General features: G+C 37.4%; 1 pseudogene across 3 annotated transcripts in view; it reads right to left on the bottom strand.

Moving 5' to 3' along the window:
* LOC145994994 (ADP-ribosylarginine hydrolase CG2909 pseudogene) overlaps nt 1-19,374 on the bottom strand; it is a 37,489-nt pseudogene that overhangs the window by 4,734 nt on the left and 13,381 nt on the right. Inside the window, exon 1 of one of the 3 annotated variants that reach the window (XR_014442408.1) lies at nt 11,321-11,533. The exons of the other annotated variants lie outside the window; for them this stretch is intronic. The product of XR_014442408.1 is annotated as an ADP-ribosylarginine hydrolase CG2909 pseudogene, transcript variant X2 (transcript). Of the gene's footprint in view, nt 1-11,320; nt 11,534-19,374 lie in introns of those variants that run through there. 3 annotated transcript variants of the gene reach the window in all.

Here is a 19,374-nt window from a genome sequence, read left to right as displayed (position 1 = left end):
GGTTGGCTATATTGTCAGCTGATGAGCGACCCACCTGGAACACAGTTTTTTTTTAACCCAAGTTCGTTGTTGATGATGTGGTTCACTGTTTGAAGCATATACCCAGAATCTATACGATCTTCCTCTTCTTAATGCGGCGATACCACAATCAATTCATCAACACACGCCACCATCTCTCGAGTGGATGCATCCACTGCGGCGCTTGTCTTTAAAGTGGCCGTGACTGGGTTGCCAGTGTGTTCAGTCCGCAACCATTTCCTAACCGTGCTAACGTCAACGCATGCTTCCCCATATACGTCACGCATTCAACGGTGGATTTCGACAGGTGGAACATCTTCCCCAGTCGGAAATTCAATCACAGCACGCTAACCGTGTCCACGTAGTCCGACATCTTCCAAGGTACTGCTCTGACGTCAGTGGCACTACCTTAAACAGAAAATATCCTCTTAGAGCAGATATTATTTTTTTTTTAAATTTAAATGTAAAATCATAAACTTCCCTCACTCAATAAAGAAGTAAAAGGCCAGGACGCAAAACTTGTTGAACAACCCTCATCGATACATTAGCACGACAGCGAATATCCACAGACACACAAACGCAGAATACAGTTAAAACAGATTCCAATAATTGATAGACGCATGATAAGGCGAAGAAGAAGAATTTGTATTTATAGCATGTTATTGATTGGTTGTCATAGTAACCGTGTGTAAGATGTACGTGAATGGCTTCCATGTATTAAAGTTATGTTGTTTAATTTGAACCTACGTATTTTGTATGTCTTGTGCATGTATAGATAAGAAATCACACACACACACACACAACAAGACTTACAATAATAACCATCTTTTCTGTCAACCAAATATCTCAAAATTTACCACGATGTAAACCAGAATAACATTTCAGCTGACTATGCGAGTCTGGCCAGCGTGTCTACCAACTGTGTTCATTGATTGATTGATTGATTTGCTTTACTTTACTTCGCTTCTTGTGCCAGTTTGGGCTAATTTGCGAAGGTGGGGATGAGTGATGATATGATGAAATTGATGAATGGACACTCACAAATATCCATGCCCAGGTCGGGATTTGAACCCGGGACTCTGGCGTCGTAGCGCGATGTGCTAACTACTCCGCCACGGGGGCCGGCTCTACCAACTGTGTGGAGCGCGAGCAAGAGAGTTAGTGACAAGGTTGAGATGATGTTACTGAGATGTTACTGAAATAATCTCACCCTTGTAACTATACTCCCCTGTATACATGGCGATTCAGTGAAAGCGTGCAAAAATGAAACACGTATTCCTGTTTAATTTTTGCACGCTCTCATTGAATCACCCTCTATATGGAACACATGTGAGGTGAGGATAAACAAGTCATGACAAGTGTCGCTCCTCTGAGTTTAGAGTGACGAATACAAGTTCAAAGGGTCTCCCCCGTGGCTTTGTAATCAATGGGTCTGGTTCTGGAAATTTTAATACCCCTGCGGTAGAGCTCCGTTCCAACCTGAATAAGACATGACGCACTGCTTTCTGAATTGATCCCATTGTCTTATAACATTGACCTCGAACCAGATCCTTCATGAATCCAATCAGATGGTAATCTGATGGTGTCAGATCAGGGGTGTTGGAGAGGTGTGAAATAACTTCCCACCCAGTTTTGTCAATTTCTTCAGATGTGACGCAATCTGAGTGGGGCTGATCATTATCGTTCTTTAGGATGATCTTTCTTACAGGGCGTTTATCGCGCAATGCAAGACGGAGCTTGTACAGCGTGTAGACATAACGAGTAGCATTAATGGTTTGCCAAGATTCAAGAAAATCTCCCCAACCCTCTCCTTATTGCATTCAGTTGATATTATTCGAGGGCAACCGCTACGAGGCTTATCTTGGATGCTCGTGTTCCCATCTTTAAAATGTTTCACCCATTTTCCAACACTGCAAGTACCCATGCGCACCTTTCCATAGCCACCCTGAAGCCTCTGTTCAATTTCTGCAGCGGGGATTTTCTCCTCAACGAGAAATTCAGTAGCAGCACACTGACGAATCAAAATATAGTCGTCCGCCATTTTGTTAAGAGTAATAATGGTCACATGATCAAAGCTACTGTTATTTTTTGTTAGTATCCGTTTATGTGGGTGTTTACGTTGTTTGAATTAATCTCCAAGAAGTGTAGGAAGTGTTTGCTGTTTCTTGAATTAATCTCCAAGAGATGTAGGATTTTTTTCATTTACATAATATGCTCTAAGGAAACGTGTTCGTTTTGTTTCTGCAATTTGAAACCGTCAGCTAATTATGCTCATCTCTGTACACTCACCTCAATTAGAACTCCGGCAGTTCATTTCTTTATACAGCACATTTGCAGAAGATACAATTCAATGTACAGGTGTATCAATATACGCTGTATAAAACACAACGAATTACTAACTTCGTTGACCCAGTACATCGTCGTTATGGGACAAATGTAAGACTCGCTGTAATTATTACAATTTAGGCTATCCATTGACCTTCCATGATATATTAGTAGCTATTGATAATTTTCTATTACTGGACTTGACTGTTCCATCAATTAATGATAAATTCAAGTAACTCAGTTCATCTGCTGAAAAATTACATGAAAAATTAACGAAACTGGATTGAATGTTTCTTATTTCAAGCATCATAATTTCTCTTATTCCGTGTTTTCATGAGAAATAGTGACCAAAGAGTTAAAACCAATGTGGTGATAAAATGTGTCAAGTGGTCTGGCTTAATTTATATTCACGTAGATTAAGATAGCACTTTGCCACTAGAAGGTTCTGAGGTGTATTTTAATTGTCATGTTTTGAAGGATAAATGAGATTACGTGAAGAATTTATTGCGGACGTGTATTAACTTTGTATTTTCGCAATATGATTACTTTCCAGAAAAGAGTGTAATAAATAACAATAAATGACATTAGTTATCTTCTTCACAAGTATTGAAACTGCAAAAATAATAATGCGTTGCGAATACGACGGGCGAACTCAACAAACGTACATTGTGAGGAAAATGCGTTTCAAGTTGTCAGGCACAGTGCGAACTCCACAAAAACTTGGTAACAGTAGATTGGAATGTTTCATACGTGATTTCCAAACATTTTGTGGAGTTCGCACGGTGCTTGACAAACTTGAAACGCATTTCCCTCACAATGCAAGTTTGTTGAGTTCGCCCTTCGTATCCGCAACGCCTCATATGATATCTCTAACGCTTCTATCTCTCTCTGCTTCCCAATCAAGCACCACATTTCGTAAGATTAATTACAAAATGATAATTTAGGCGATGCCTTAAAATTGCTTCGAGTTTTATTTATAAGCTCTGAAAATGTAGTGCAGACAGAGATTTGAAAATAGTGCCAGAACTAGAGTGACTGCAATATAGAAAAAAAAATCGTCCGCCATTTTGAAACATGTTGACCGATTTTGCTCTAGTTCAGCTCTAAATCTATAAATTTACCGCATATATCATGGTCACGATAATGATAATTTGCTCCTACTTCACACTCCAACTTCTTAAACGATGGGCTACATGACAGTTTTTATGATCAAAATATATACAAGCCCTAAAATTGTAGCGATTTTCATTCCTTAATTTAAAAGAAATATAGTGTACACAGAAATTTGAAAAATTGAGAAGGCTCTCAAAAGTTTTTCGCCGCCATCGTGAAACGCACTGACCGATCTTGGCCAAATGTAACAAGAGGTAAATTTTCTAACTTATCTACCACTTGTAAAAAGCTCTAAATTAAAACAGTTATCTGTAGTCAAATATATATGTATGCTTAACATGCCCTTACCATTTTAGAACAATTCTCAATTTGCATAATCTTGTACAGTCACTGACACATCTGGATTGTAACAATCCCATTAACTTTAAATGGAATCATTACAACTCAGAACTGTCCGTGACTGTACCGCCAATAATAAAAAAGCAATATTCCCAAAATAATTTAAATTTTATTAACGTGTACAAGACAATAACATAAGCAGCAGGCTTCATTCTATCGCTTTAAACTAATTTTACACATTTTTACTTCCTTGGAAATTTTTCACAAGCACAGATCAAGTGAGATAAGTAGTACCACAATACAGTGTGATAAATTCCCGGTGGATTTAATTTCTTTTCGTATAGGGAGATTACCTAGACAAAATAAACTTGTTTGAGTTTACCTGCTAAAAAAGGATTCTTCGAACGGTTGCTTTTGTCAAATTATTTGAGGAGGGTACAACATGTACAATTCGGATCGAAGGATTTGGGGAGGGAGTAATGTATCCCCTGTCAAAAATTTAGGGGGTATAATTAGGCACGTATCTAGAAATATATTTCGGGGCGAGGGTCCGAACCGTCTCAGAAATAATAATAATAATAATGTTGAATCAATACGTTAATATATAATTTATAAGTATGTTCACAACATGTAAAATAACTAATACTATATTGTTGTTATTACAGGAATAGGTAAAAACACGGTATACGAATAGAGATACAACAGCAGGTATTCATTATCTAACTTACATGGAGTCAAGATTGTCAAAATTGTATAATAACAACTGTCCTGGCAAGGGAATTATTGTAAAAATGATGAAGAATTTAATATTTATTAAATAACAAAAAAGATGTTAGATCAAATTAGAGTAAAACTAAAGTTCCTGATTAATATTTTATGCGTATTACAATAAGTATTCGTGTGCATAAATTTTCTTTGGTACACTTCGCAACATCTTATTTGACCGCCCTGAAAAATTTCAAAGTCCGAAATTCGTAAATTTGGCAGCATAGCGCTTCAATTTTTTTTCATTCTTTCGCATTCCATAAAGTAAAGATACCCTAAAGCAGTAATAAAATATATGAGTAAACAAAAAAATGTTAAGTAGAAATACGAATGTTGAAAATATTTCAAGATTCGTCGTTCTGAATTTGAAAATAGGAAAATGTATCTGCATTGTGAAACACTGAACAGGTTCTCATCCACCTGGAAAGAATTGCGGTCACATCTGAATGCAAGAAGGCAAATTTATGATGATTTTATGCGAAATGTTTAGTAAAGATACCTTACACAACACCAAACGATTCTGCAAAGTGTGTCTTTTCCTTGGTTCTTGGCGAAAAATGGTTCGAAACTCCGGTACAATGTTGCTTCAACTGAGATTAACGTGTTTTACTGAGCTTTCTCTTAGCAATCTTCTGGAGTGGTTGGTTAGATGACAGCACTTTTGTTTTTTAATGTTTTTGTCAAAATCGAAACATCGTAGGTTCAAATCCCACCCTTTCCTGATTATTTTTTTATTTTTATTTACCGAGTACGAAGTGCTGTAATAACGTAATATAATATTATATGATATTACTGTAAATATTTATGTGATGCATACTCAGTGGCGGTGATTGGGTTCCGAAACTGACGGCGCAACGTGCCAAATCTGGGGAGGGAGGGGCAAGGACAGTATACTTTCCCTTGGTAGATAAGGTTTAGCATAGTGCGGAGGCAACTGTCCCTCCACCCACCCCCCGAATCGTTGCCACTGTGCATGCCTCAAGTAATACTTCTATTAATGTTCCTAATCTTTCAGTGATTGGCAGGATTTTAGGAAATACTTTTCCTTTCATTCAGCTGTTATAAGTTAACACATATTAAGACCTTACATGTCAATTTCTGTATCCGGAAATGCTGGACATAAATCGCATAAATATCAACGGAAATATCCAAGAAACGTAGATAAGCATTCTCGTCCAAAGCCGTTTACTTCCCGAAAAAGATTTTGCAAGGAAGTATGTTTGAACCGATGACCTTCCATTCCATAAGCAAACGATCCCCCTACACCACACAGTTCACGTTATTTTATGCACTCGGTTCGGATCCCACTTTAAACTGTAGGTCCAGTCCCGATTAGCCTTACTATGCATAAAGTTGACTTAAACCACCAAATCAACCAATTCATCTCCTTTCAGAGTGGGCCTTCTATGATACTGTAGTCGGCCAGCATCCGAAAATACAGTTCTGCTTCGCGTATACCCGAGTGTAATTGCATTTTATATTGTGACTAATTTTACTTTAAAACTACAGATTAAAGCGATAATAGTGTCCAGAAAAAGAACCTCAAAGTAGATCTTCACACAAAGTATTTTAATCCTTTGCCAAACATTTCAGTTAAAAATAATATTATGCTTTTCCATTGACCGTATTTTCGATTCATGGTGAATTTGCTAAAAGGAATCTAAATATCTAAGTTTTACTAGTAAATGCATTTAAAATGCACGAAACATCAGGGGAGGAGAAAAATAAACCTCAAAAAATAAGTAAAAATGCAACAAAAACTATTAAAAATACTGACAAATAAACTAAAAGCCAAAAAAGGCCGAAAAATGAAAAAAAAAATGTAAAATAGAAAGTGTTTTCCGGCTCTAACTGAAGGGAAACGGACATGATATCAGGTTTAGCATTGTTTTTAAGGGTCAGAAAAAAAGTTGATTTATCCTCAACTTCCGGACCCTAATTAGTAATTATGACCATTGAAAAAGTTGGAGGTAGCTTACTTAAAATTTTCTTGCTGAGGGATCGTATCGTCCCATATCTCCACTTCATAATCAAGTTCATATTTCGAAAATGACTTGCAGTTTTCCACCACGAAAATATGTTTTTCATACTTTGAAGTTCGTTAGTATCATCTTTCGAGGTTTCCATTGTTTTAATTTCACACATATTTTATATTTCATACGTTCCTCTCTCTTCTCATACAGTCTTTGAAAAAAGCTGAAGTTTCTTGTCAAACGGGGTCTGGTTCAAATGACTCCTTTTCGCTCTCCTGTTCCTACTTTAAACAAACAACAAAATACTTCATAACTAAACGATTGCTTGTTCAAAACACGGAATTTTTACACAATTTACAAAATATGACAAAACGCCAATAGACATGTTCATCATTTTTCCCTTTCAGCGTTTCTCGATTTTATCTGAATTCGTTTTCTCATGAAAATTGCCATGAGGAAATTATAGACTTGATATTATGTGTGAATTGGTTTCTTCAAACTGGTAGCAAATTTTAACATGAGCTATCTGGAGAAGAGGTAGCGTGCTTGATTCTTACGAGGGAGGTCGTAGGTTCGATACTCCACCTAGGCATAATTTTTTCAGGAGTATATCGTTTGGTGTAAAGTTTATCCACCGTGCTAAGAAGTTAACATTGGTCTCTGTATTTCACGAGAGGGAAGGAAATAGTAAGAGAAAGTTATTTCGAGGAAGTCACATGCCACGTGGAATGCGCAGAATCAAGTTACATAGAGCTAAGTCTGTAATGGTGGTTTCGAATATTGCAAAGTTAGTGCGGAAAGTTTGTTATATCTGATACTCGTACTTTCTGTTCAAAGAAGACAAACATTTTAGCAGTGATCAGAACGCTACATTTTAAAAGTAGCTTCGCTACAGCTACAGCTACTCTTCCAAAATGTAGCTTCGCTACAGCTACAACTACATTTTCCAAGAAGTAGCTCGCTACGCTACTCCTGTTCGCTACTCGCTACTTCGCTACTTTTCCGCTACTTTTGCATAAAAGAAATTAACAACCACATGTATATTCCAAAGAAGACCCTAGTATGATAGTTGTACTTACTGGAAAATAGATTCTGTTATTTATTATCATGATTCCCGTCATTCGGTAATTTTGATAGCAGTGTTACTTCAGTTGCTTATTTTCAATATAGTGTTTCAGAATAACGTACCTATAATAACCCACAGCGCTACAGCCCTTTGAAGGGCCTTGGCTTACCTACCGACTGCTGGTCTCCCTCCCACACTGTTCCTCCGTCACCTGTGTTATAGCGTGGACGTACCTATGTAAGCGGCAGATCAATTCAAATTTGATATATGAGTAGTGCAATTACGGTGACACAAAATGAATGATTACAACCATACACAAATAAAATTTGGTAGAATTATTTACACTTATATATCAACATATTATCCTTGAGAATAAATATTCAGTTAAGTCACATAGAGGTTCGAAACCAGTCTCGATTTGCTTATCTGTGCATAAAGTGGACTCCAAATAAAAACTAGGAAAGATGCCTGGAGGATGGGATCCTCCTGCTCCTCCATTCCCCACGTTGCTCATCGTCTTTCATCATTCTTCCTCATTCTTACATTAGCCAAAAGTGGCAGAAAGCGACTCTAGATATGATTGATTGACTTCTTGTTTTAAGTCCACTTTATGCACAGTAAGGCTAATCGGGACTGGACCTACAGTATAAAGTGGGATCCGAACCACTATGTGTCTCCACCGGGTATCGAACCCGGGATCCCTTGTCTGTAGATAAGATAATTACTAAATAAAACATTGATCTTCATTGTCATGATTAGCAAAAGTATCAGAAAATCTAAAGGGAAATATATTGAGAAAACTGATGTGTAAATCCGAGAGTTCTGTTAACATACTGAGCCATTGATTGCTGGCCCTATTGCTATCATTCTAGTGGAAAATGGATCGCTCCTTTTTGCACTGCAAGTTGTGTTTTACACATAATTAATGACATTTTGCTGCCTCTTATACTAGGGATATCCAGAATATATATTCCGGGCTGACGCAAACGAGGAATTTTTTTTCCAGGGGTGCCACAAATGAGACATTTCCACAAAATCTCAAAAAAAGTAGCTGTTAGCTGATATATATTCATATACCTATGTCAGTTAGTTATCTGGATATTAGAATTATTAAGATACTTAAGATACTAATGAAATAAATTACGCGGATACCTATACCGCGATATCAAGATATTTATAATCTACATTATCCGTATTTCCATGTAATAGACTTTGTCTTTATGAACCTCCTGCAAAAGTAAGCATTATTGTCGATTTTTTTAATGCTGTTGCCACATTCAAAATTTACCTCAAAATGCTGAGAAGAAATGTAGCTGTAGCGAAATTTTCGCTACAACTACAGGAATTTTGTAGCTTCGCTACCGCTACAACTACAATTTTAAAAATGTAGCGCCGCTACAGCTACAGCTACAAATTTTGTAGCTAGCTACAGTAGCGCCGCTACAAGTAGCGCGCTACTTTCGACCACTGCATTTTATATACAAAGCAGTGAGGAATTAACGATCATTGAGGTTTTGAACTTTTGGTTTGTCACTCACTATATAAATACTTATGAGTAGTTTCTTATCGAATCGGCCTTCGTCGCAATAACAATTTATTTATGTTAATTAGCGATTTACTATTAGTTTTAGACGCATGGTAAGATGGTGGTGAGGGGATTGAGAACAGTCATTACGAAGGAGCGGACATAAAATTACCAACCTTAGCAATTTGAACTCATTAAACGCTCTCCTTCGTTACAGTACTGCACTACATCACTACTTAACATAACCGTGTATCTTTTTTTAGTGTATCAAAATCAAATAATCAATATTTTAGGTGACAGTGAAGAACAAACAATACATAACTTAAATAACATTACATTTTGCATCCTAAATACATATATGTGATTTGTGAATTAATCATGATGTGTGTGTTAACACAACATATGAACAATAACTAAAAAAGAAAAGTTTTAACTTTAAATCCTGGAAATCTCCAACTTCTAAGGGGAAATATGCGCAGAAGGGACGACCCCCAAGTGTGCTTCGGATTCATTTTTTAAATATTCTAATATCAACGGTATCTGTTCAGCGAACAAAAAAAATAAAAAAGAAAGAGGAGAGGGTGGGATTTGAACCCGCGACCTTTCACGCTTGATGAAAAATAAGGACAGCAGCACGTAACCGACTGCTCTACGTTAACTTAATGACGTTATACCCTTAAAAACATATTGACGTTTATGAAGACTCCCACCTTCCTGTGTTTCAATTACATTTTCTCGACATGTCGTGTAAAATATATGTTTTTGAGAATTGTTCGATATTATGCAAGGTATTGTAAATAAAATGTCGCATAAACTCCTCACAAATTTGCTTCTTTCTGCACAAACTTGATGGCAATTTCCTCCAGGTGGAGAAAAACTCTATTCAGTGTTTCAAACCCCCCAAATTTCAAGTCGAGCAAGCAGAATCGTAAATATCCTTCAAGGTTCTTTTTCCAATTTATTATTTCTGTTTGATTGTGTATTATAATAGCGGTTTATACTTTCTAAGTTCATGGAAAGTGTTTAATTGAAAACCTATCACCGCAGCGTTTCTCGTCTAGTGGAAGGACCTACTCAAAGTTGGCTACTCTCACTTGGAGCCGAAGTGCAATGTTGCTAAGTTTACGAATTCGGGACTTAGAATTCTTTCGGGGCGGTCAAATAAGATGTTGCGAAGTGTACTATCATTCAAGGCATGACCCCGTTATTTATTTCCACCAAACTCAGTCGAAAGTAAGGATTATATTGGTGATTATTAGGGCTAGGATTTTTATGACTTAGCATGGTTTTTTTTTGGTAAGGGTGATGTGTTCCCTAAATATATAGAAATTCATATTGTGAAGAAACTAATTGAATTAAGGTGCTTTTTAAATGCATATTTTGGCATATTTGGCAGTTTCTACGAGATAAAGCGTATTTTGATGGATTTTCGGTCATATTCAGCATATTTTCGCTTTTTCAAGAAATATACAGTCATTTTCCAAGTGGATTCGTTCTTACTCCCATGTTGACTCGTTTTTTTTGACTGCAGCAAAATCTTTTTAATTTTAATTGAAAATTTACAGAAAGTATTCATTGTGCATTTCAACTCATCAGGGCCCATAAAGTGAACCAAAAATAGTATGTATATATGTATGTATATATAGTATATATATGAAAATATTTCAGCATAAGTTAGATATTGATGTTTGAAACAGTCTAGTTATAAGGGCACGTTTTTCAAATTATAGTGCATATTTTGTAAAATTTTAGGTCATTTTTAGGTTATTTTGCATATTTTGGTGATTTTTAGGTCATAAAAATCCTAGCCCTAGTGATTATACAACAAATGAGCAACAAGCAAGTATATTTTCATTATTTAATTTTAGTACATGGTTGCTATGTCATTCGAGGGAGGGGGGGGGGCCTCCGACCCCTGGACCCCTCATACATACGTCCTTGTGTACAATGTACCCTTGTAGACACCCCGTTCCTGCGACAAAAATGTGTCAAAATTTAAGTCCACTCTACGCATAGATATGGCTAATAGAGACTGGACCTACAGTCTAACGTGAAGTCCGAACCACAAATAATGCAGTCAATGGAAACTGTAATCTATCCATTACAAGGCGGGAGCGGTAGCCACTACGCCGTCATATGGAACACTCGTAAAAAAAAAAAAAAAGTCTCATATGAAGTATACATAGTTAATCTCACCTGAATGACGATTGTATATCCCAACTTCAACTCCCGTTCCTATACACTAACATAAAGAATACACTGAGATATCCCTTCCATTGCACACTACACGCAATCACTTTGGAGAGTCAACTAACGATTTTTATCTCGACGCGCCAAATACACATCACAACGCAAACTCGAGGTGATAAAAAGAACTCTCTTGTTGCTAACACACCCACGCATTCACGTAAGGACCTTCGAAATGGCAGGAACTAACGTACATTTCCAAAGCCCAAGCTTGGAAGAGCACGCGCGGACGGAAGGGAAAGCAGAGCATTCTTTCATGCTCAAAGAATGTGCCAGAATCGTAGTTTTGCACCACGCTCCGGCTGCCTTAACCCACGAGCATGCTTTATCGGAGTCATTGGAAAAGTAAAAGGTGCCAAGTCGCCACAAAGATATTAACTGAAATGTGCATTCACTGGAAGAACAAAATTGTTTTCAATTTCTAATGCATCATTCCAGTGCAACGCTTGATTGCTTCGCTAACAGAAGTGGATTCTGCACTGATATACAGTGTATTAGCTTGTCAAGTGGTTGACTGGATCTCGCCACGGAAGTTTCCGGGTTCCAGTCCCGGCTGGGCATGGATGTTCTTTGTAAGGGCCCCTTCATCAATTCATCATTTACCCTCATCGTCGCAATTAGTCAAAAGTGGGAAAAAAAGTCAAATAAAAATAATGCAAGCAGTGGTATATTATATTTTACCCTGTTCAGCTATTTACCGGAGGAGCTTATTACCGGGTTCTGTTCCCGTTGGGAGATCAAAATTTCTGCGTTGATCCAGAATCGTGACGACGATTTAGAAGCTACCTGAAAAGAAGTAGCGGGATCCGATCTCGAAAGTCAGAAACCAGCGGCGATGGGACTGGATGCGCTGACCACGCGTCATCACAAAAGCCCCTTGTAGGCCTTTGCCCTTCGAGGGCTGTTGCGCTACGGAGTTTCATTTTAGTTTAGGGTTAATACATCCTGTTTTACCAGTATATGATTGTTTTGATATTTGACTGACCCTCAGAATATATTCCCGCTCTACCTCCCCAATTATTGTTTTCTTTTCTGACACCGTCACTGAATTGAAACCCGAAACTTCCGGTTCAAAAGGTGACATCGTGACTGAAGTTGAATACTAAAAGTACTAGAACTTTAAAAGGGAATCGGTGTGATACGACAATATTGTCTGTATAGAGCCACCAGACCAATGGAGGTACGTTTAGATATTTCAGATTAGCTTTCATAATTCTCCTTGACACTTGGCAGTACTGGGACGAGTTAACGGAAAACAAGCTTCCCGTTATATAGCCCACCACTGGTTCACGGGGTTCCTTGTACCGGTTCTCCCGATAAGACACAGCCGTCGTATTGGAAACAGCAGTCTCACTCATGGTCACTTGCTGCAAGGGTTGGACCCTTCGATGTGTCGTGCAAGTAATGTTTTAAATGCTATCATTGAATGTAACGACTTTACTGGTCTCAGACAAACTTTTAATTTACCCAATTGTTAATCTTCCATGTTGGGAGATGGTGAAAGTCTTTTAACAAATGTTTTCTTGCTTCCTGAAGAAGTTTTCAGACTAGCCTTCCCTTTTTAATGATTTTTTTGTCTTGTGCAGGTCTCTTTACAACCTTGCACTTGTAATCTTTGTCAAGGGGCTCCCTACACCCCTCATTTAACATTGGCCTCGTCTCGTTCGCTTCACTTTATGACTCCCTTTGTACTCACGCGTCTAGTTGGTCACAAAGTTCAAAACCGAGTCATCTAGTTCGTTGACTGAGTGTTGCGTAGTGTATTTGGTTGATTGAATTGATTGATTGAATTGTTGTTTTAATTTCACTTTATGCACAGAAAGGCTCATCGGGACTGGACCTACAGTTTAAAGTGAAATCCGAACCACTATGTGCCTCCACCGGGAATCGAACCCGGGACTCCTTAATTACAAGACGACGACGCTACAACCGCGCCATCGGAGAGGCCTAGTAGCGTATTTGGTGTCTTCATCGTTTGCACTACGTTCTGAAACGCTGTACAGTGTGGAGCATGATCACGTGGCAATGCACCAATGAAATGAACGATGAAAGCAGCATATAGGCTGAAGTTGAACACCGCTCTTCTTGCGTACAACGTTCACTCGGTTGAACGCCATTTCCTTGCATCAGCCTGACACTGGGATACACCTGCACTACACCTAGTAACAAAAAGTGGAGCGAACTGCTCCTACACTTCGAAGGGTGCTGCAAAATGGCCCTACGTGTCTACGTACCCAAAAATGTTAACTCATCATTCATTCATTCATGCTTTCATTAAACCTCCATTGTTAAGAAATCGGTGAAGCGTTCCGTCGTAGCCAACTCGACGTCCTTCAACCAGAGTACTTGACAAGTAACCCCGCAAGAGGACGCTCCTTCCTTGCTTATCGTGACCACAAAGAATGGCTAACACGTTCTGCTGTGTGAAGGCAAGTGATTTCTCCGTAGTTGATGGTCACTGACGTCACGCACCGATACGCTTCCATGCGGCTAGGAGGAAAAGTCCTTCGATTGCTTTTCCTCTCGTGCTTTCCTTGTTATAAGGAAAGGAGATAAAACAGCAATTTTCTAATTTCAAAGCTCATGATTTTAATGAATTGTATATCTACTAACGAAAGTACATGCAAAGTTCTTTCATTTTGAATCATCATTTGATGTAGGGCACTAACTAGTCCTATGCCGTGCATTGTATTGTGCTATCGCATCTGATAATCTTACACGTTTTCACTTGTAAGAGCATAATTTAGTAGTATCTGAGCCTACTTCGCTACTCTCTTTCGCCGTTTGGAGTGAGTAAGCGTATTCGCGTAGCTATAGAATCGATCACTTTATTGGATTATACAACCCAGCCATTTGCTTATGTTGAGAAAAGCAGTAATTTCCCTAGTCACATTTACACCAAGGGTGTTGCTGCTGACTGGACTACCTTTCCGGTGGACAAGTACTGCTCTAAGAGGCTAAGTTAGGGAGAGTTCTTTCAGAAACTTCTTTAAGTTAGACAAAAGAATTGAGACAAGAATATCCTACATGTTTCAGGAACTTCTTTAGGCTAAGCAAAATAATTGGGGCAAGAATATCCTATTTGTTTAGGAATTTTTACAGGCTAGACAAATGAATTGAGACAAGATCCTACTTCTTTAAGGAACTTATTTAGGCTAGACTGATTGATTGATTTAGTTTATTTTACTTCGCGTTTTGTGCCTCTTGGCTAATTTGCGAAGATGGGGATGAGTGATGAAATTGATGAATGGACATTCACAAACAACCAAGCCTGAGCGCGATTCGAACCCGTGGCCCTTGGCGTCGCAGCGCAATGTGCTAACCACTTTTTTTTTCAATAAAGGAATACCCACCCCTACACGGTGGTATTCATTCCCCTTCATTCACACTTTTCAACTTTTACAGTATTCTCAGTTTATCACGTTTGGACAAACACATATACTCATGCCTTACCATGGACTCCAACCCGAAACCCCTGGCGTTGCAGCGCGCTGTGCTAACCACTCCGCCACGGAGGTCGACACCAATCGGCCACAGGGTCTGGCATTTAGGCTAGACAAAATAATTTAGACAGCAAGGTTCTACATGTTTGAGGAACTTCATTAGACTAAGCTAAAGAATTGAGATAGGAATATCCTACTTGTTTCAGGAACTTCTTTATCCTAGACAAAAGAATTGAGACAAGAAGATCCTACTTGTTTCAGGAGCTCATTTAGGCTAGACAAAAGAATTGAGACGAGAAGATCCTACTTCTTTCAGGAACTTGTTAAAGCTAGGCAAAACAATTGACACAAGAAGATCCTACTTGTTTCAGGAACTTCTTTAGGCTGGACAAAATAATTTAGGCAAGAAGACCATATTTGTTTCAGGAACTTCTTTAGGCTCGACAAAATAATTTAGGCAAGAAGACCCTATTTGTTTCAGGAACTTCTTTAGGCTAGACAAAAGAATTGAGACAAGAAGATCCTACTTGTTTCTGGAACTTCTTTAGGCTAGAGAAAAGAATTGAGACAAGAAGATCCTACTTCTTTCAGGAACTTCTTTAGGCTAGAGAAAAGAATTGAGACAAGAAGATCCTACTTCTTTCAGGAACTTCTTTAGGCTAGAGAAAAGAATTGAAACAAGAAGATCCTACTTGTTTCTGGAACTTCTTTAGGCTAGAGAAAAGAATTGAGACAAGAAGATCCTACTTGTTTCAGGAACTTCTTTAGGCTAGAGAAAAGAATTGAGACAAGAAGATCCTACTTCTTTCAGGAAAAGAATTTCAAGAATTAACTAACTTTATAAAATAAATTTAGATTGTATACACTATATAACATGTACTTTTACAGCACTAGTTCACTTCAACAAATAATTTGTCATTGTGTGTTTTACTATTATATTATGTTATATTATTATTAAAAAATTGCCAAATTGATGTATAGATATATATATGTGCGATGTCAACATGTCTTTTGTAATGTACATGCACCAATGCCCCCAGGGGTATTATCGGTGTGAAAATTGCTCAATAAACTGTAATAAACTTCTTTAGGCTAGAGAAAAGAATTGAGACAAGAAGATCCTACTTCTTTCAGGAACTTCTTTAGGCTAGAGAAAAGAATTGAGACAAGAACATCCTACTTGTTTCAGGAGCTCATTTAGGCTAGACAAAAGAATTGACACAAGAAGATCTTACTTCTTTCAGGAACTTATTTAGGCTAAACAAAATAATTGAGACAAGAAGATCCTACTTCTTTCAGGAACTTGTTAAAGCTAGGTAAAAAAGTTGAAACAAGAAGAGCCTACTTGTTTCTGGAACTTCTTTAGACTAGAGACAAGAAGATCCTACTTGTTTCAGGAGCTCATTTAGGCTAGACAAAAGAATTGACACAAGAAAATCCTACTTCTTTCAGGAACTTATTTAGGCTAAACAAAAGAATTGAAACAAGAAGATCCTACTTCTTTCAGGAACTTCTTAAACCTAGGCAAAAAAATTGACACAAGAAGATCCTACTTGTTTCAGGAACTTATTTAGGCTCGACAAAATAATTTAGGCAAGAAAACCCTATTTTTTTCAGGAACTTCTTTAGGCTAGACAAAAGAATTGAAACAAGAATGTCCTACTTGTTTCAGGAACTTCTTTAGGCTAGAGAAAAGAATTGAGACAAGAAGATCCTACTTGTTTCAGGAGCTTATTTAGGCTAGACAAAAGAATTGAGACAAGAAGATCCTACTTCTTTCAGGAACTTATTTAGGCTAAACAAAAAATTGAGACAAGAAAATCCTACTTGTTTCAGGAACTTGTTAATCTAGGCAAAACAATTGACACAAGAAGATCCTACTTATTTCAGGAACTTCTTTAGGCTCGACAAAATAATTTAGGGAAGAAGACCCTATTTGTTTCAGGAACTTCTTTAGGCAAGACAAAACAATTTAGGCAAGAAAACCCTATTTGTTTCAGGAACTTCTTTAGGCTAGACAAAAGAATTGAAACAAGAATGTCCTACTTGTTTCAGGAACTTCTTTAGGCTAGAGAAAAGAATTGAGACAAGAACATCCTACTTGTTTCAGGAGCTCATTTAGGCTAGACAAAAAATTGAGACAAGAAGATCCTACTTCTTTCAGGAACATATTTAGGCTAAACAAAAGAATTGAGACAAGAAGATCCTACTTCTTTCAGGAACTTCTTAAACCTTGGCAAAAAAATTGACACAAGAAGATCCTACTTGTTTCTGGAAATTCTTTAGGCTAGAGGAAAGAATTGAGACAAGAACATCCTACTTGTTTCAGGAGCTAATTTAGGCTAGACAAAAGAATTGAGACAAGAAGATCCTACTTCTTTCAGGAACTTGTTAAAGCTAGGCAAAAAAATTGACACAAGAAGATCCTACTTGTTTCAGGAACTTCTTTAGGCTCGACAAATTAATTTAGGCGAGAAGACCCTATTTGTTTCAGGAACTTCTTTAGGCTCGACAAAATAATTTAGGCAAGAAGACCCTATTTGTTTCAGGAACTTATTTAGGCTAGACAAAAGAATTGAGACAAGAGGGCCCTACTTCTTTCAAGAACTTATTTAAGCCATACAAAAGAATTGAGACAAGAAGATCCTACTTGTTTCAGGAACTTCTTTAGGCTAGACAAAATAATTGAGACAAGAAATTGCTACTTGCTTCAGAAACTTCTTTAGGCTAGACAAAGAATTCAAGCAAGAAGACCTACTTGTTTCAGGAATTCTTTAGGCTAGACACAAGAAATGAAGCACGAAGATCCTTTTTGTTTTAGGCACTTTTTATTAGGCTAGAGAAAATACATCAGGCAAGAGGATTTGCTTGTTTCAGGAAATTTTTGAGCTTACTCATAAAGGTATTGAAAATTTGACTTCATCTTGGAAAGTATTAGTGGTATTGGCCATTCTAGGGAAAAGAAGAGGACATAGAACTTCTTTTCAGGAAATTTGAATTTGAAGTAACTCTTCGTTACTTGGCGCTCACGTGGTTGCAAAAATAGTATTTTTTTAAGCGTGCCATGCATTCTAGATTTCGAAGCTAATTGATAAAAGTTTAAACACGTTGAAATTCATGCATCTCTATATCTCTATAAGCGCACCGAAAAGGGGCGGGAGATTATGGCGTCAACCCCTCCTAAGTTTTTGAAAATAAAAAAAGGTTAATTATTTTATTCCGATCCATTTTCTCCGCCCATAATGGCATTCAAAATGCTTATTCAGCAACTGAACCCAATTTAAAAACTTTCAAGATAGATAAATTGGAATGTTCAGATCACAAAGCTTGTTTTAAATCAACTTTAGGCTCTGATAAGCTAACCCGCATTGGACCTGCAATTATTTTATATTTCTGTTTTTTTACGTCGCTTTTCTACCTCTTACGGCAATCACCACGATGAGGATGAATGATGAACTGGTGAAATTAATGATGAGGCAAACACAATGAACTTTTGAATAGGTTTCCAACCTGCGCGTTAACACGTTCGCTACCAATAACGCATTTATGCGTTATATGAGATTGTAGGTGTGTGCGTTGACGCACATGTGCATCATTCGTATTTCCTCCTTTGCGCGTCTCTCTTTGCACTGTTGAATCAAATTGCATTATAGTTCCTTTGGTTTCTTACTCACGTATCAAGGCATCGTTTGACAGCAAAGAAATTGTTTTATTTTTCTATTCTTGGTAACATTGTTAGTTTGAAACATTATAATTGTTATTTCGTGTACCAATAGAGATAGAGAATAGACACTGTTCTTTATTGTTCAGAATGTCCAGGAAAAGCAGGACTTTGCATTGAATCTTGTTTTGCTCACAAGCAAATGTATGGGAACTTTCGAAATTTATCATTGGAAGTTTACACGCAAAGCTACAAATGGAACATTGTTTTTATAAGTGATTCTGTCATGTAACATCAATATCTAAAATGTATTGCAATTTTAATATATTATAGCCTGACCCTGTGGCCGAGTGGTTAGCACATCGCGCTGCGACGCCAAGGGACCCGAGGTCGAATCCCGCTCGGGCTTGGTTGTTTGTGAATGTCCATTCATCAATTTCATAATTTCATCACTCATCCCCATCTTCGCAAATTAGCCAAGAGGCACAAAACGCGAAGTAATATAAACTAAATCAATCAATCAATTAATATATTATACTGCGTTATATAATAAATATGTATGTAGGATGTAATAATAATACTATTACATTGTAATGTAATAATTTGTCTTATTAGGGGGATAAAGAAAAATATAATAAATATTATGAAAATATCAAAACTGTGCAAAAGAAAATTTATCTATGTCAATAAACATTACGTATTTGTGAGTCGTGCGGCACAGAGTAACAAAAATTCATACTAATGCCGGCGACGCACATGTACGTGATTGTAAAATTTACATGCAAATTGCAAATTTACAATGTATTTTATGTAAATCAAGCCAATTTATGCTACAAATGAGCAAAATTACATAGCAGCATTAATCGAACCGGAAACACGTTAATTAATTACTGAAATGA

The sequence above is a fragment of the Lepisma saccharinum genome, chromosome 1 (assembly GCF_977018435.1).
Source record: "Lepisma saccharinum chromosome 1, izLepSacc3.1, whole genome shotgun sequence".
Classification (NCBI taxonomy): domain Eukaryota; kingdom Metazoa; phylum Arthropoda; class Insecta; order Zygentoma; family Lepismatidae; genus Lepisma; species Lepisma saccharinum.
Note: the sequence above shows the minus strand (reverse complement) of the source record. Positions and strands in the feature narration are given on the sequence as shown.